The sequence below is a fragment of the Lissotriton vulgaris genome, chromosome 1_2 (assembly GCF_964263255.1).
Source record: "Lissotriton vulgaris chromosome 1_2, aLisVul1.2, whole genome shotgun sequence".
Taxonomy (NCBI): Eukaryota; Metazoa; Chordata; class Amphibia; order Caudata; family Salamandridae; genus Lissotriton; species Lissotriton vulgaris.
This window is the reverse complement of record NC_141686.1, coordinates 155,147,770-155,167,753: the sequence shown is the minus strand read 5'-3', so window position 1 is coordinate 155,167,753 and position 19,984 is coordinate 155,147,770.

Genomic DNA, 19,984 nt, shown 5'->3' with positions numbered 1-19,984 from the left:
TTGCGACCAGAACATATAATATAAGACAGCTGTTAAAGAATAAGTCAAAGTTTGCTCGGTCGGTAGAATGTGAACAAGATTTTGAAGACATCAAAAGCTGTATTACTAATATCGCTTCTTTAAAAAGTTTTAATCCCGATGCTCAATCTATTATCACCACAGATGCCAGCATTAAAGGTTTGGGTTCGGTTTTATCCCAAGTCGGTGTGAATGGTAAGGAACAAATTGTAGCTTATGCTTCCAGGTCACTCTCGCCTACAGAGGAAAAATACTCTACTATTGAAAAAGAAACTTTGGCATGTGTATGGGCAGTTAATCACTTTAGAGCTTTTGTATGGGGTACTAAGTTTATTTTGCGCTGTGATCACAAGCCATTACTCAGAGTCCTAACTACTGAAGGTACCGTTAACACTTCAGCGAGAGTTGCCAGACTTGCTATTAAACTGCAAGATTATTGTTATAAAGTGGAATATGTGCCTGGCAAAGAGAATTGTATAGCTGATTTTCTTTCTAGAATGCCTAAGCAACTCGATGAATGTGAGGATGAATTGTGGAATTCTTTCCAGGTAGCCTATGTACAAGATATGGAAGGTGCAGGCATTTTGAAGCAGAAGTGGGTTGATGAGTATTTGAAAGATGAAGAGTTATCCTTAGTGAAAGTCCATCTAGCTGGGTCCTGGCCGAGGAAAGTTGATAGCAAGCATCCCTTGAAGCCTTTTTGGGAAGTTAGACTTGACTTAAGTGTTCAAGATGGCAACATCTGGTTTGGAGAGAGAGTCATACCTCCAAAGACTTTGCGGTCGTCCATCATGGCTTTATGCCATGAGGGGCATTTTGGCATAGTCCGTTCTAAACGCACTATTAAAACCTCTTTTTGGTGGCCAGGTATGGATGCAGAAATTGATAAGTTTGTAAGGAACTGTAAGTCGTGTCAAACAGCTGACAAATCACTAGTTGTCTGTAAGCCTCCTATGGGCAACATGACTGCACCTACTTCTCCTTGGGAACATTTAGCCATTGATATCATGGGTCCAATTGGCGATGAGCATAAATACATTTTGGTCTTAATGGATTTGTTTTCAAGGTGGCCCTTTATAAAAGTTGTGAGTAAAGCTGATACTGCGACTGTTTTAAAATTCCTGGATACATCTTTCACTTTGGAAGGTATTCCTTCAGTTTTACTAAGTGACAATGGTGTCCAATTTACCTCTAATAAGGCAAAAGAGTATTTTGACACACTTGGTATCAAGCACAAGACCACTGCTCTATACAACCCAAACAGTAATGGAATGGTTGAGCGCTTTAACCGTGTTATTAAAAGTACGATTCAAATGTCTGGTAAGAATAAGGAGTGGGAAGTTCAAGTTTTGAAGATGGTTTGGTCTTACAGAACCTCAATATGTGAAGCTACAGGTTTTCCTCCTTTTGTACTTATGCGTGGCAGGAATCCACGTACCAAGTTTACTCCGGGATGGTTGTTTAAGTCCAATGTGGTCAATTGGTCTGAAGATGTTGTTAAGGAAAGGAGCCAAGCTTCGCATCTTAAAAGCAAAATGTTCTATGATACAAAGCATAAGGTGAAGGATGTTAACTTGGAAGTTGGTCAATGGGTAAGAGTCAAGAAACCTTGTAAGTCTTCCAAGGAGGAAAGTAGTTTTTACGAACCTATGCAAATTGTTGAAGTTTTAAACAATTCTGTTCGTCTTTCTGATGGACGTGTTTGGAACCTCAAAAGGATTGCCAAATGTCCTCCTCCTCAAGTTGATCCTTCTTGTCAAGTTTCTTCACAGAGGTCTTCTGATTTGTTTGATTTAGAGGATTTGTTTTGTGCCAAGTCTTCTGATGCTTTCCAGACGTCTAACACTTCCAGTTGTCCTCTTTCAGATGTTTCTGGCCAGATTTCTTCTGATTTGGGTGCTTCTACTTCTTCTAGTTCTGCATGTGATGGAGAGGTTAATGTTTTTAGAAACCCTAGGCGTGAAAAAAAGCCTCCTGTTTGGTTAGCGGATTACATTTCTGAAAATTTTCCTTTGTAATGTTTTTTTTTTTTTTTCTTCTTTCCCTTCAATTTCCAAATTGTTTTTTTTTTTTGTTAAGATGGGGGGTGGTGTCGGGCACAAGTTATAAGTTTAATTTTTATAATGTTCAAAGGGGGATGTGTTATGTTGTGTAATACTGGTATGTTGCTTTAACTATGTTCATTCTACATTCCACTCAGAGTGTTCCTTCTAGTTGTATTCCAATGTGTTCAGTTACTCCTGACTGCTAACCTGTCTGGCTGTGTACCTGCTCTGCTATTATATTAAATCCACTTTCTACTTAATTGATGTGTGGTTCATCAATTTAACAGCAACAGACTTGGGAAGAGGGGAGAGAATTGGTGCATTGTTAGCTCTGATAATCTCTAAAAGAAACAAAGCACGTAATTGGGGCAAAGTAGAGGCACCAATACTGGGCGATTGGAAAAAGGATATGGACTGGTGCATGGTGGCCCAAAAAACTGTTTATCAGAATTGAGGCTGTCCTCAGAAGTGGAGAAAGGTCTGGAATAAATGGATTGAGTACATGGGCCTCCCATTCACAGCCCCAGTGGTCTCAATAAGACGAGAGGAAATGGAGGATGGGACAGAATAATTATAAAACGTGGGGGTGGGGAAAGGCAGCTATGCTGTACTCTAGCCTCTTCGAGGCTCATGACGAGCTGAGCTCGTCATGAGCCACGGCGCTCCGGTGCTCATGACGAGCTCAGCTCGTCATGAGCCGTGGAACGCTCGCATGCGGGGATAATTCCCTGCTGTGCTGAGCGTTCCACGGGAACGGGTGTTGCCGTGACGAGCTGAGCTCGCCATGAGCACAGGAGCGCCGTGCCTCATGACGAGCTCGGCTCGTCATGAGCATGGGGGCGCTGTGCGCGACCCCCTCCCCCCCAGCACTGCGGGGTATTAACCCCCGTAGCGAAGGGGTTAAGGGAATGTAGAAGAGCTGATGCAATAGTATAGTATGTTGATACAAAGCTTATGTCAAGTGAGTGTTGTAATGCAATATTTTATGACTGCAATAAAAAGAACAAAAAAATAAAATAAAATAGGGCTGGAGAAAAGATTGAACCTTGAGGAACACATTGTGGAACAGATACAGGCTTCGAGAGACACCGGTTGATTTTTATTTGATGAAGCAGATGTTGCAGGAAAGATGCATGCCATTTCTGTGCCATTAATCCCAGTGCGATTCTTGAGGGTCTCGAGTAAAGCTGAATGATTAACTGTATCCAATTCTGCCAATAGGTCGAGTAGGATTAGGAGGCATGAGTCACGTTCCATCTAAGTAGTTGTCAATGTTATCAGTTATATTGAGTATAGCAGTTTCAGTGCTGCAACCGTTCTTGAAGCCCAATTGGAATTTGTCATGAAGGTTGAATTCATCTATATGTGGGTTGAGTTGCAGCAGGACACATTTGTCGATTGTTTTAGCTAAGTAGGGGAGATTGGTGATCGGTCTGAGGTTATTAAAGTCATTCGGGTCAGCCCCTGTTTTTTTTCAAATTTGACTTGGCATAGTAAAGTAAAGTAAAAGTTTTATTTGCACAATTAATTAAAATCATTGCAAAGTGAACTCACAGAAATGACCATTACATAGTAAAAAAGGGAGGAGCTACACAGATCAATTACAAACACAGATGAATTATAAATTAAAAGGACGTGTAATAATGTCACTAGGGGAGAAACCAACTCAAGCTGGGTCAGAAGACAAAGTTAGGGGAATTAATTTCTGAGATAAGCTTAACAAAACGCGCCGCCAACTGTGGGGAATCACCCCTCATGCAAGCGTCTAATGCTTCTTGGCAAGTCCTGATGTTAAGAAGCAGGCAAATTGGACGCAGCCAGAAGTTTCTTTGAGCTCTGAGTTTTTGACATATGCACAGGATATGAATAAGGTTTTCGTCGTCCAGCTTACAGAAGCGACATTGCGATGATACTTCCTTCTTGTATCCTTGGCCAAACTTATAGGCCATCAGCGGGATTAGACCGAAACAAAGTCGCATTAATTGGAGTTTTGTGTGGACTTTTGTAGAAGATGCGAGATAGGACGGAAGAGTTTTCGGGGCATATAATTTGGAAACTCAAGGACCATGAAAGAGCTGGGCGACACGTTGCTCGTCGAGTTCGTTTAATAGAATTTTTGCTTGTTTGGTTAGGAGTTTTGTTTTCACGTCGATGGGCAGAGAGGATGACAATATGTCCTTTGCTTTGAGGGATTCAAGGCCTGATGTCAGATATTTACTTCAGGAAGTTTTGTGGTTACTAAAGACTGACCATAACCAGCTCTTTAGGGTGTAAGGGCTAGCATGCTTAGTTTTTAAACAATAACTGATGTAGAGTGCGCTCATTATCCATCTCTGGGAAGACAAGGAAAATTCTTTCCGGATTTGGGCATGGACGGTTGAAGTTGGCAGTCGAAAAACCCTACGGTAGCACGACGATTGAGCTCTGTCCAACTAATTGCTAATTTTGTCCTTAAATATTATTGCACCGAAGGAGATTGTGGGGAGAAGTTTTGCTGAGATCAGTTTTATTAATGGTACTAGATCCTAGGAGTGCAGAGCGCTTTTCGTTCTTATAAAGGCCCCTTCCAGGGAGCGAGCAACAGCCTGCATTTCAGTTGTATGCACAGTGGATCTCTCTTTGTGGTCGATCCACACCCCCAGATACTTATAAGCGGTAACGGTTTCCAATCTCTTCCCTTCGTCGAGCCACGTGAATTTTTTTGTTTTTCCAGAAGATATTGTCATTGCTTTGGTTTTCGACACATTTATCTCGAGCATGTTTGTGCTGCAGTACTGAGCAAGGGAATCAAACAGTCTTTGAAGACCCACCTGGGTTTGGTCTAGCAGAATGGTGTCATCAGCATATTGGAGAGTTTGGATCTTTCTTGACTCTATTCCTGGAGGGAAAGCACAAATGTGTGACAACCATTCAGGGAGATCCGCGAGGTACAGGTTGAAGAGCATTGATGCAAGGGTACACCCTTGTTTTAAACCTCTGGTGGTGTAGATTTTATTAGAGGTCGACCAGCTTGAGGTAACTCGCACTTTTACCCATGTGTCAGTGTGTAAGGCGATTAATGCTTTCAATAATGACTGTGGAATGCCCCATCTTGCAAGTTTTTCCCATAGTTTTGGCCTACTTACGCTGTCAAAAGCTTTACGAAAGTCGATGAACCCAAGGTGTAGAGCTTTACCTTTTGTGGCTAGGGTGGATTCCATCAGATGGGCAATACTTATCAGGTTGTCCTCAATGTGGCACCCTCTTTGGAAACCGGTTTGGGTGAAGGGGACCAAGTTGTTATTTTCCGCCCATTCGGAGAGTGCAGTTAAAAGGATGCTAGCATATGCCTTCCCGTCAACGTCTAGGAGGGCTATCATCCAATAGTTATCGGGGTTGGAACGCAAGTCTTTTTTGTGGAAGGGAACAAGGAGCGATCCTTGCCAAGACTCTGGGATAGGGCCACCCAATATTGCGGCCTCGTAAAGGGGTGTCAAAATCTGGGCCCATTTTCCGGCGGAGGCTTTGAGTACTTGGGTCGGGATTCCATTGGGACCAGGGGCGCCGCCCGAGCGCATTTTCTTTATTATTCTAGTTATATCGTCCGTTAGTGTATTGATGAGGGCTGTGGTTCTGTCCTGATTAGCTAGTTGATCAAAGATGGCCGGGCTATTAGTACTCTGACCATCTGGTGCAGAATAGAGCGCTTTGACATAGGACTCCCACTCTGCGGGGGAGATGTTAGTTGTGGTAGGAGGTTTAGTTGTTTGACTAGCCTTGTTAACCCAATTCCAGAATTTCCTTTGATCTTTAGATTTTATCATTTCAAAGGCTTTTTCCCAATGCTGTTCTTCTTCCAATTTCTTTTGAGTAAAGCGAGTCTTCCTGTTGGTTTTTCGTGCAGCGATAATGTCCTCCTTCAGAAGTTTATGATCACTTTCATTGTAAACAATTGTTTGTTGTAGCCTATTTAGTTTACTCTTGGCAGTGATTGTGTGTTGTTGTTGCACTGACAGAGTTGTCGGGGTCCGAATAACCTTTGAACAGATATTTGATGGTTTTGAGGTGAAGTGGTCTCTAAAGTTGGTCAGTAAAGTTTCCCAAGTGGGGGCTGTCACATGGCTAATACCAGCCAGGAGCCCTCTGGTCATAAGGTTGTCCACCTCAGTGTCGATTGCGTCCTGGTTACTTCTGACCATCAAAGTTTCTTCACACTCTGTAGGCTAGAAGCCGCCCCTATCGGATTTGTGGTCGGGCGTTGAAGAGGGCCCAAGGCAATGCTGCATGTTAGAATGGCATGATCACTATCTGGAGAAGGTGTTACCAGGAATTGGCGTACCAGATGGAAGGCCGTTAGCGATATCCATATATAGTCTAGGGTGGCCATTCGAAAAAAGGATGTCTGTGAGTATGCCGCTGGTCGATCAGAAGCGATCCTTCCATTGAGAGTGCGCAGACCAAGATGGTTCAGTTTTGTTGCCAATTGTATTCCATTCACATCCTTTCGATGATACTGGGATTTTGTCTCCGGAATTGCCCACATTGCATTGAAAGATGTTATTTGGGAGGATCGGGCTGGGTCGGTTTCCATTAGGTTTGCATTAAAGTCGCCCGTTATCAGCCACAGGCCGGTAGGGTATAACATTTCGAGGTTATACATTATTGGGAGTATAATACTCAGAGTGAGCACTCGCCTTGCTTTTGTTGGATGTAAATAGACACAGCCAAGGATCATTTTTTGTTTTGATTTCCCCTTTTCCTGACTCTTAATCTCAATACTAATGAAGATGTGGTTGCTACCTCCCCTGTGGAGGGTTTCTATCTTCGTAGTCAGTGAGTTCTTCACGGCGATCAGCACTCCCCCAGACGCGTGGCCGCCTACCTTGGACAGGGTGGCAATAGATTCTATTACCGTAAAGTCTTCCCAGATGGAATTTTCTAGGGCCCAGGTCTCTTGTAGGGCAAAGATTTTGTGAGTTTTCAGCAGGCCTAAGGTTAATCACTCCGCTTTTACCTTTGTTAGGCCCCGGATGTTCCAAGAACAGATGTTTAAATGATGGGCCGTCTCGTGGGTTGGTTTGTGACTATGCGCAGGTACAGGCGCATTACCCTAACACCTGGGAGAGCCAGGACCAGTCTTCCGATTTATGCGGTTTTAGTATGCATTTGCGTGGGCCGCCTGCTGTGGAGGCAAATACTTGCAGTGGGTGCTCGATCCATAAAGCTGTTTTTAGCTCCTGTTGGAATCCCCGAAGCATCGACGATGGCTCGATTAAATGTTTATCCTGTTTTTGGTCTGGTCTGGTAGTAGCAGTCATTGCTATGACGGAGGAGTTTTTGAGGAAAGTCGGGTAATTGGTGGGAGTGTAAGGGCTAGCCTGGCTGCCCCATTCAGACAGTTGTTTTTTGCTCTTCATCAGCATTTCCCCCCGTTCTGGATTGGAAAAGGTTACTAATGTAGACTCGTTTCTTTGTCCAGACACAGGGTCTATGAAGGCCACCGTCTCAATATCCGTTGAGTTCACACTTTCTAAGCCCGGCAAGTGCTGACATAGCCTTAAGATGTTACCTCTATTTAAAATGTCCCATTGTCCCTGAGACTCGTACTCGGGATAGAGCAGTATTTTTCTATGCTGTTGTTGTCCAGGGCAGGGGTCTTGATCCAATAGAGCCGGGTTGGTGCTGGGTCCAACGGGGTCATTACCCAAGGACTCAGAGTTCGCGTGTGTACTTGGTTTAATAATTAGTGGGCAGACTGTTTTTGAGGGATCGCTGCGCGTTGGAAGTTTTTGGTGGGAGGGCGCCTTACTGACAGTGCTATCTGCGTTTGTGTTTGCTTTGGACTGATTTTCTTCCTCTTCTGTTCGTGTCGATAGAATACCTCCCTCCGCTGTTCTTGCTTTTGGGCTCTGATCCTTGGTAATGGGTTTGTGTGTTTTGACAGCTGGAAACAAGGAGCTGTTATCAGAAGGATTAGCGAGATCGTAGTTTTGCTTTGGGCAGTTGCCGGAAGACTTGCGGTCCGCTGATGGCTGCACGTAATGCGGTATAGTTTCTAGGGATTCAGTTGCGTTTACAGTTGGTTCCAGACTTAGATTTGCCTCGGGGGCGAGATTTTGGGCAACATTATTTTGAACTCTTCATATTAGCGAATTTAGTTGGTCAAGTTTTAAGTCAATTTCCATTATGGAGTCGGCAACCAGTTGTAGGATGGATATCTGAGTGTCAAGTTTATCGGCGTGCATGTGGGCAGCACAGGTCATAGAGCTCAGTGCTCTGTTAGTGACGGCCAAAAGAGCTTACATTTTGAGCATTTCAGGGTCGGGTTGAGTAGCTCCTTGCCCGGGATCCTTTACGAGTGAATTTTTTTTTACAGTGGAGTAATTATGGGCCAAAGATAGGTTGGTCGATACCTTGATATGTTCTTTTGAAAAGTGATTGCTTGGGCTTAAGATAAGACTGAGATCTTTGGTGCCGGCATTGTGACTGCTGCTAGTTACTGACATACCTTTTAGTGGGCTTGCTTTGATCCCCTCCTCGGGCAAATCATTGTTTCTGGAGCAGACGGAGTCTGGTGCCCCTCTAAGAAAAGGAGTGGATGTTTGTGACGGAAGGTCGAAACTGTATATGTGGGGGTGATCGTGGATCGAGCCCCGCGATGAATTTATCGCCTCTTCATGCACTAGGTCAGATTTCAATGGCGAGGGTTTTAATGCTTTGAGTCGATGGGTTGTGAGACCCAGATTATAGAGTCATCATTGCCGCCTGCCATGTTTTTGACCTTATGTTTGCAATTTCCATTCTCCAGCTCGAGAGTTAAGGGTTCTTACTCTGGTGGGAAGGCGGAGATTTGGTTTTCGGAGGGTGGCAGGGCGAGCGGAGCTGGCACTACCAAGGAACATTGATTTTCAAGCCGTTTATTGGTGCATGACCGAGGTGATTGGTGCTCTGGAGGTAGCAGAGAGGGTATCACCTCCGAGGAGGGATGCCTTGTTAGTGATTTTTACGGTGCAATGGCAGAGGCTGTAGTCTTGCATTGAATGATGATTTCAGGGTAAAGCGACATCGAAATGGGGGGAGCTGATGGTGCAGGCGGTTGTTGATGGGATTTCCCATGCATGCTATGTTGAAGATGTGCGGCAGTTTGATTTAATTTACTGATCCGGAGAAAATGCTCTCTAATGTCAGCGGTGCTACTGCTTTTGGGTTTTGATGGGTGTTGTAGGCGAGAGGGTTGTGGATGGTTAATGACCATTTTATCGCCCTTGGAGTGCCCCTGCGAGGGCTTTAGAGGGCTCACGTCCTCCTCTTCTGCTCGCTTTGGGTACAGTTGGCAGGGGGAAGTTTGTGGGCCCCTGCCAGATTCTTGTGTGTATAGCAGTTTCGTCTTTTGGCGCTTGGCGGACTTATGAGGGCGGTGAGTGTTTAAAAGTTGAGAGCTGCTCATAGTGCGCATTATAGTAGAATAACAAAGTAGCGAGATATCTGGGCAGCCAATGTCGCTCCGAGTATAGGAAGCAGTTGGAAGGTTTTTTTTTTTTTTTTAAATGGGAATGTTGAATGTTGATTAGATGTAATAGTCGCCTGCAATTATTGAGGGTTGATGGGAATTTCTGAAGAACTGTTGCACTGATGCTCTCTGTTTGAAGAGGCTTAGAAGGCGCTTCTAATGCTTTTGATCCTTCAGAAGAGACTTTTGCGGAGTTTTTGTGGGGGGCCCTTTGGTAAGGGGCCTGCTAGTGGGCAGCAAATAGCAGAGTGGAGAGAGCAAAGTAGATAGATAGTGAGCAGGGCACACGGGGCGGACCTCAGGCAGTGTTGAGCCTAGTCAGCACTGCCAGGCTCACTGCCCCCCGGCTCTTACTTGGCAGCTGCCTCTAACGGCAGCTGTGCTCGCATGTGCTTGCTTGCGCACGTCCAACCCAACTCCAGTCGTCAGGGCGTGCAAGGCGAAGTTGCAGTGTTATGGAGCAGTTGCGAAGCCTGTATTGTAGACGCGCAGCGGGACTAGCGGACTGACGGGTGGGCTACACGGTCGCGCCTCACGCCTCTTACCTCGAGACTTGCGCCCTTGCTCCAGTAGTCCCGTTGGTCCCCGTAGACCCGTACGCCCGGGTCCGGGCAGAGCGGAGTGAGACGGGGGCGGGGTCACCGCTTGCCAGTCCATTAAGTCCTTTAAGTTTGCCGCCGCAGTGAACCGCGATGTCTAGGAGCAGCAGAGAGCTTGCTTGTGGAGCGATGGCGGGGCTAGTCACGGCAAGCCCTGGCGGTGAGGCAGAAACCAGCACCAACGTTGGTATTAGTCTCGCCGGCGTTCGCGTTCGCCAGCACTACCGCCGCTGCTGCACGTTCACTCGCCTGCCCACTCGCGCCTCGCTGACCAACTCGCTCCTCCTCCTCCTCCGGAAACAGGATGCCTCTACGCCTCTACGCAGCAGAAACTACAAAAGTGAGAGACTTGGCATAGTTGGAGGGAGTCGGCCACGTGACCAGTTGAGAGAGAGGCATTGATAATTTTAGTGCAAAATCGGTAGGTGGTGTGGTTGAGGTTCTGTACAAGGGTGGAGGGGAGGGGATCAGAGGTATGTGATGTGGGCTTCAAGTTTGTGATTATTTTAAAGACTTCTACTTCTGTTATCAGTTTGAAATCAGTCCACTTGGAATTTTTTTGTAGCTGTAGGCGATCAATGTTGGAGTTGCTTGGGGCACCCCCTTCATTAGTTGCATTTTGGGCGGATGTTTACATAGAAATGTGCATGTCAATGGAGTAATCAGGCTGGGGTGCTAGTCTACAGGCTTGGATTAGCGATAGTTTGATTTTTGCAACTTTATCAAAGAGGAAGCTTATATCTTATATTAGTTCAATTAGCTTCAGAAGTTGTCCCTAAACCTTCATCAGCATCTTCTAATAATGGCAAGTCTTCTACTGGAGTCTGCACTATAGGAAGTTTTATAAATTTTCAACACAACTGTTCAGTCGTTTCGACATGTCACTTGAATGAAGTTACTAAAAAATTAAGTATTCTTCACAGTGTTAGCCATAATCCTGTAGGCTTTAAAAAATCTGTTGATCCTCAGTCTCATGTGCTTACGAATCAGGCCCACTCTCAGCAAAGTAAGTCTATTCAGGAGCTGAGTACTTTCAACTACGCACCCATGTTTTCTTTGATATATTGGCTGTTCACCATCACTGTTGAGATTTTCATGTCCTACATTACGAGCATTGGAAGTGGGTGTGGGACAGACAGCTAGAAACTCAGGCACCAGTTGACGGTCCCAACAGAGGGTTGCCAAAGACCCCAGTCTTATTTGTATCGAGTCTAAGGGAGAGAGTATTCATCCAGCTGGCCATGAATTGCAAGAAGCATTTAAATTGGTCCGTAAGAAATTCATGCCCTCCTTCCAGTTGTAGAATAGTTTCAGTGCTGTCAGTGCATGAGTAGAACTGAAAGCCATATGTCTATACAAGATCAGCTGAGGGAACCACATACTAATACAAGAGTCTGGGGCTTAAGGATGAGCCTCGTGGGGTCCACAGTTTTTATTTTTGGAAGTAGATTAATAATAAGCATAGAAACTACTTGAGTATGTCACTTCAGGAATGACATAAAAGAGCCTAGAACATTTTTCTTTCAGATTGCATAAAGTCTGTCCAACAGATTGTCTTGGGAAACAGTATCAAAAGCTGCTGATAGATCAAAGAGAAAGAGGGGAGCGGAGCCCCCAGCTTCCAAGATCATATGGATGCCACCACTGTCATCTATTAACACCGTACTCCGAACTAAGGTTGGGGAACAACCCTGATTGGTAGCTATTTAGAAGAGAATTGCCTTCTGTGTTTTTTGATAGTTGCATATTAATGCAGGCTTCTTTGCTTTTGCCAGTCAGAGGTGAAAGAGAAATAAGTTGGAAGTTGGGCACTAGCAAAGTCGTGAAGAAGCACCTACCAGAAGAAGGTATCTTTGACCTAGTAGGCTTGAGTAATTTGAGAAAACAATTCAAGAACCCTAAAAATAAGAAACACATAGAACAGTGGCCAACATTTTTGAACTTGTGTGAGGAAGCTAACAAACAGTAACTTGAGCCTCAGGTCCATTTAAACGGAATGACGCAGACCCATCAGAAATTAGGCTTTTGAAGAGCTGGGTTATGCCTTGTACTCTTACTGCCCTACCTCCCCTGTGCTTATTCTCCCAAATTGTTGATCCAGCACAAAAAGAATATAAGGAGGATGCTATATTAGATGCTCTACAGTTCCTAAAACTAGCAGACAATGCCGTAGGTGCTCATATGACTGATCCTAGAAATGGGACAGCACTGGCTGCCCCAGCACTGAGGGGGCACAAGGAGACAACGTGCATGATGCACAGTGAGACAAACATCTAACAGAAGAATGTCAGAGGAGTATGCATGGCGCTCAAGACATGAGGCGGACTCCACCACTCCACATCCCTGATCTAGACCTGACTGAATTCTACCCCTACTAGATGCCAGACAGACTGGACTGGTAGCCTGCCCATTACCCAAAAAACCCTGGGACATACTATAGGACATATAACCAGAGAATTAAGCAGGAGCGAACAGAATGACCCATACACCCCACATGATCAGGATCTTGGTTAGGCTCCCCTCCTGATGCCCTATTCTCTTTTGGAGATTACTCCTGCTTGGGAGGTGTAGTAAGAATACATTTCTCTAGGTCTGCTGATTTGATTAACATAAATAAACAGTCCCCCAAAATACATGATAATCCCTCAAGGTTTTGTAAAGATTTTCAGTTGGTGTTAGAAGTATAAAAGCCAAAATGAGCAGATGTGAATCTGATGTTAAGATTAGTGATACAGAGTGAGGTGAGAGACCCATTGGCAGAGAAAAGCAGTTGGATGCAAAAGGCCCCTGCAAATGTTTTTTTCTTGGCAATGCCAAATGATGGGCTGGTGAATGCTGTGATGGAGCTGCGCCCAGTCAAGATGGATTCAAGAAATCTTTCTAACTGTAAGCAGAATAGAGGGAAGTCACTGGCAGATGACTTAGGTAGCCCAATAGATGTATTTGAGCAATTCCCAAGCATAGCTTGTCCTACAAAACAAGCTCTAGAAGATGTAGGTGCTGATTTTTTATCACAGTGACCAACCACTGCATTGTAATTCAAGGAATAAGGAATAGAACAAACCTATATCAATAGCTTTACAATTGCAGTATTTCCAGCAGATTGTAAAAGAGAAGGGGATGGTTGCCCCTAATCGAAAGGGAGTTCAAGGCAGTTAAGGAGGTGGGCGGACAGGTCAAATAATAGAAGGGAGCAAGGCAAACAAGTCCCCTCAGGTGGGTAATGTTTTAAGTTTACTCAGTTAGGCCATTGGAAACTAGCTAACTTAGCATCATGTATCTTGCCCCAGCTCAACCCACTTGAGTTTACTCAGAACATGCAAACCCAGTATCCAGACTACTAGGGCAGCCCAAGAGATGCTAGATTTTGGGCAAAATATAGAATTAAAATATTGTGAAACAAGAATATCATGTCAGATTGTTAGGGTTTGTACTAAGAACATAGCCCAGCCCCATACTGTGTAATGAGGACTGGCCCTGTGTGTCTTTTGTCTTTACTTTGTCATGAATAATATTCCTTGTTTTATATTTTATTATGAGGGGTTATCAAGTTGGCTTCTTTTGCACAAGCATAGGCCAAAGTGACATTTTTGTACAACCTGATGCAGGAATAAACAGGATATTCGGTTTGAGCTCAGAGGCTCATTTGCATACTCATTGTACAACCTGATGCAGGAATAAACTGGATATTCAGTTTGAGCTCAGGAGCTCATTTGCATACTCAGCACATTGGCTTAATGGCCGTTGAAGCATGCTTTCCATGTTTTTCTAACCACACCCTAACTGGAGAACTCCACCCAAAGAAACAGTATAAAAGGCCCCAGATTACAACATAACTAGCTTGTGCTTGTTGAATCATCTTCCTCACCTGATTTCCAGAGCAGCTCCAGTCCCGTGTGTTCCTCTGCAGTCTTCAAGGCACCTTCCCAGCGCGAGAAGTGTTTCGGCGGTGATCTAGCTTCGGCAGGGTTTCCATGGTGACACCAACGCGGTGAATCTTCCTTTCCGGTCCTGAGGGGAAACCTGTCCGATCTGCAACAAAAGAAATAGAAATCATAAATCAAGTAAGATCTTTAAAAAAACTTACATATAGAGAAGAGTGCATAAAGGAAAAAAGGTAATTACCAACTCCATTTGTTTTTGCGAGTGTGTATTCTTTGATTTTCCGAACATTGTTTACAGAATCAAGACTTTGGTAATAACGAAGGAGCTACAAAACTGAAAGAAAAGATATTTGTGCTTAATAAAACTTCTGATGACTTACCTTTCAATCCCTGAGCATAATCCGGGACTCTTCTGTCGCCATGATCACAAATCTGAGTATACAAAGAAAACACAAGAGGAGAGAAATAACTTTATTGAGAGCATATTAAGACTCAGTTAACATTGTGAATACTATTCATATGTTTTTGGAAGTTATTATTTAGTAAGTTAGTGCGAAGGTCATACTATATAGTGTACTGGAATAACAGTGCAGGTCAGTGATTGTTGTCATTTTATTTCCACAGATTTAAAGATAAGGATAATAGCATTTTGTCATAAAAACTCCTTATGGTGAATCAGAATCATGTTTTATACAAAGATATCTTCTTGACTAATGTTATAAACATATAGAGATAAAGACAAGACATGGTTTTTATAAGAGAAGTGTGATAACATATTTGCTTATGTTTTAGATGTACTTGTAAACTCCCAGAAGTAAGACTTGCTGAAGGCTGTTAAGCTAGAAAGGAGTGATGTCTAATCAACTTGAGCCGTAACCAGAGGAGTGTTTCTTTTTTGTTTTATTATTTTGTCCCATTTTTCCCCCTTTCACTGGGAATCTATTCTTGCCAAACTGAGTTGGACATCCAGTTGGGCTAGTTAGGTTTTTAGGGAAGGAAGAGAATTAGCGTCTCATCTCTCTAGCTGAACAACCTGGATTTCAGGTGAGTGAAGGTTAACACAGAAATATCATGATGTCCAAAATATTGTGGACAGAAATATCGAAGGTAAGAAAATTGCTTTGTGTTGTTCTTCATACTGTTGTAAAAAATATTATTTTCTAAATTATATATGTGTATAATATTATTTTTATTTGTGTTTTTATTATTTTTTTGTTGTATTTAATTAGTTTTGTATGCTAATTTTGTATTCATTTTTCATTGCTAATTATATAATGTAATATGTAACTATTATACTTTAAAAAAATATTAATTAGAGTAATTTTGTACTTTTATAAGTTTTATTATGTTATAGGAGCAGGATGTTGAGTTTATAGGGGTAAATAGTGGAGAGATTTTTTAAAATATGTTTGTATTATTGGTTTAGAAATATTTGTTGTATGCGTAATAATTTGATATTTTATTATTTAATTTCTAATTTAATATGTTATGGAAAGTATTTGGCAAAATATTTTTAAACAATGTTTATTTGAATAGGAAGGTTTTTCTGTTTTCTAATATTGATATAAATGTTTACAAAAATTACAAAGTTTTTGTTGTGTTCATTTATGTTGACATTATTTTAATGTTTGAAGTTAATTTATATTTTGTTAATACATTTATTTATAGTGTGACATCTTCTTATGTTCTATGGATTTTTATTGATATTTATTTCTTGTATTATGTAATATTTGTTATTTTTTTCATTTTTAATATTTTTTTTTAATTGCCAATACATTGTTATTACTATTTATAAAGGGATATATTAGGTATAGGAAATTACAACATTTTCTGTTATGATCAATGAATTTATATTTATAAATTAATGATATCTGAATATAAATAGTAACAAGTTATGTGATTACTTGATTTTTTTTTCTTCTAAGTGTATTGTTGGAAAAACACACTAATTATAAATGGTTTATTTTTAATGTATAAATATACCGTTACATTAATGATTTTTTCACTTATGTATTAAAGAGGTTTTGTTCATAGTTTTGTATTATTTAATTTTATAATTATGTTGGGTATATGTTTATATTTATTTTATTTAATGTGATTTTTAATGTGCTATGTTTTACTTTGTGTGCTGGAAAATGATTATATATTCATTACATTTGATATTTTTTTTTATTTATGTTATTCAATATTTATTACTAATGTATGTTTATTTTTTAATTTGTTTATATAAAATATATAATTTTTTTCTTTATTTAATATTATAAAAACATTATGGAGTGTCAAATATATATTGTGTTGCCATCAAAAATGAATTTAGATTGGACTGGGAATAGATATGTTATTTTAAGTAAAATTATTTGTAAAGGGCCTGGCTGCCCCAGCAACTGGGCATCCCAGCGCTAGTCTCAAGAAACGCCACTAAAAAAAACAAGCAGTGAGAATCACAGGAGCAATTAAACAGAAAACAGCCAGGTCTTTGTGCCCAAAATGTTCCCCTTAATAGTTTAGATTGGAGTGGGAATAGTAAATACAAATCTTTTGGTGCCCAAGACCTTCCCCCAAATCTTACAGATTGGCGTGGGACTAGTACATTGTATCCCTATAGTGTCCAACACCTTGCCCACAATAGTTTAGATTGGTGTGGGTACAGTACGTTGGTCTCCTCAAGTATCCAAAACCTTTCCCAAAATAGTTGTGATTGTGTTGGGAATAGTAAATGGGACCACTTCAGTGTACAACACCTTCTCCAAAATTGTTTAGGTTTGAGTGGAAATAGTAATTGTGACCCATTAGTGTACAAAACAACACCTAAAGTGATTTGCATAGAAGTAGGAATAGAAATTTTACCACTTGAGTAACATGCTTAGTATAATATGTTATATTACAGTGTGAGTATTAGATGTAAAACTTTGAGTATTGCGTTTTTATTCTTTTTCTGAAATACAAAGCATGTTATATTTTTTTTGGTGGTTTCACATTTTGATATTTTTCAAAATTTTTACAAATATGGGACCATTATTTTAACTATATACATTAGTTATACAGATATATATCTAGCTATATTACCTACTGGCGGTCGCCAGTAGGTATATATAGTTAGGACCTAGTTACCATAGGAAATTCCGAACATTCTATTGGGAATAACTTTGGCGCTGATTGAGGGATCTGCCTGTAATTTTCCTTAAGCGTGCCTCGCTGCGCTCTGCTCCTTCCCTGAAAGTTTCAGGGGGATTCGTCAAGCGGGGGCCGAGAAAAAAGGGCGGTCCCAAAATGTGTTTTCCCCATGTTAATTTCCATAGGGACATTCTGACAAGGCTACAGCTCGAACGGCTGAACGGAATTACACCAGATTTGGCAAAATGGTAGGGACTAGTATGCAGCAGTGCCTTTTGTATGTATGGTGTAAATCTCTCCAGTAGTTTTTGAGAAAATTGAATGTGAAATGTAGCCCAATGCAATTTTCCATAGGACCTTTAGACACAGCTACAGTCCGAACGGCTGAATGGAATTATACCAAACCTGGCAAAATGGTAGAGCCTGGTTTTACATATTTGGTAAAAATCCCTTCAGTAATTGTTGAGAAAATTGACTTTTTTTTCTATAAGCGGGACACGGTGCGCGCACGGGCGTGCACCGTCCTTGCACTGTGATTGCATGTGCGCGGACATTAGCGTGGGCGAGCTGCATGCTGATTGGCTGCCAATGTCTGTCAACACTCCAAAACAGAAATTGTTGGCAGCCATCTTGTGCCTCGGTAGACTGAGGCACAGGAAAGCATAAAAACAAACGTGTAGAACTCAAAAAGGGGGCAGGGTAGAAGTACCCTGACCCCTAGGCCTGCTCAGGGGTCCCACAAGGAGCCTCCAGGCCCAAAAATCAGTTGTCCTCATTGATGTCATTTGAGATGTCATCAGTGATGTCACTGACCATGTCATGAATGATGTAATATGTGACATCATCAGCAGTGGATTGCGGGTGCGCGAAATATAGTCAGTACAACTAACTATATAGGAGCAATTTCAATGGATTTTTAAATGCTAATTCCTAACTATATAAGGCCTGAAACCTATGGTTTTTTCAGTGAATTTCAAAGGTTTTTTAAATGCTAACTCCTAACTATATATATATATATATATATATATATATATATATATATATATATATATATATATATATATATATATATATATATATATATGTATATATATATATATATATGTATATATATATATATATATATATATATATATATATATCAAAGCTCCCGCTTGGTTCGGTCAATTGAGGAGCGCTCGCACACCGGCACAGGGCTTCAAGCATAGCCCCAATAAACAGTACAGGAACGCCTTCCAGTCGAGGGGCTGTTGTATACACACCCCTGTGGCCCCGGGCCACAGGGGTGTGTATACAACAGCCCCTACCGTGGAACATTGTCACTGGATAAAGGCACGCACGCCAGCGGAGGCTCATCTGTGAGCTTTTAATGTACCAACAGTCTATCGAAGCACTTACAGGGATTCAAATTCCCACCCAGGACTGCAACTCCCATAATGCCCAGCGAAGCATCATACAGATCAGCCCATCGGAGGGCGCGCCATGGCGCATAAATGGAGACTTTACCTGGGCTGTGCTGATTTCCTGCCATCATCAGCCTTTGAAGAAGAGTGTTAACTCGAAACGCGTCGGCGAAAATGTTGTCAGGACTGTGAAAGGGGATCGACTGGAAGGCGTTCCTGTACTGTTTTTGGGGCTATGCTTGAAGCCCTGTGCCGGTGTGCGAGCGCTCCTCAACTGACCGAACCAAGCAGGAGCTTTGATATATATATATATATATATATATATATATATATATATATATATATACATATTTTTTTTTAAAGTATATCATAAATAGTACTATGTATGTATATATAAGAAATTTGCAGAGCGCAACTGTCACTCCGAGGAGCATCATAGTGCTTTGACTGGCCGAGAAATAGAAAGCAGCAGAAGTTCTACAGTATCAATTCCTTGTTAAAGGACCATTATCTTCTACTCATTTAGTGGCTATTTTTTGTTACCGCTAAGGCCCTCATGATGATGTCGGGTGGATGGAACATTGCGGGGGATGGAACCGCCCGAAAATAGGTCGTAGGTTTCAACACCCTAATTTGGATGCAAGCTCACATAGTGTGTCGGAAATATCCATTTTCCAATTAGAGCTTGTGCGACTGGCTGATACTGCCTGCAGCACAAACTCCCATTGGAAAATTGAAGTTTGTAAGCATCCCTCCACCGTGTGGCAAGCACTGGGGCAGCATAGGCGCCCCCCAGGCCCATATTTAAAGAGCCAGAGGGGAAGGGGGCCCTGCTAGGGCCCCCAAAGTCAGTTTCTGGCAGCTAATACATTTCGGAAAGGCTGCAATTGATTGTCTGTCTGAAACCGACATCAAAATCCCAACAGCGGAACCGAGGCTGGCTCTGTCATCATTGAAGGGATTACTATTCCACTCCTGTTAGTAGAATCCCCTTGTAGTTTTCACCCTGACCGCTGTAATCAAAATACAGTGGTCAGAAAGAAAACTGAGGATGTCGGGCCCTTTGTGTACTTTGTTCATCTATTCCTGTAATTGTTAGTCGGATTTGGAGGGAGTGAGCCTTGTCTACCTGCTGCTTATTGTTGGATTAGCTAAGACCTTTTTAAAGTTTTTCTATAGGATTTTGGGGATACGTGGCTGTGGGTAGAGATAGTTCACATTAGTTAATGTGCTAGTTTTTATCTTAAGGGTTAGTTAGTCATAGTTTGTGTTTTTCTGTTTAGTAGTGTTGTGCTTTAGGCATTCTTAGAGTATAGTACTATTGTTGTGTTATTCAGATATTCTCATGTTATATTTTGTGTTTGTAAAAGTTTTAATGTAATTTTTGTATTTTGTTAAGTGGGCATTGTATATATTATAACAGGCTTATGGA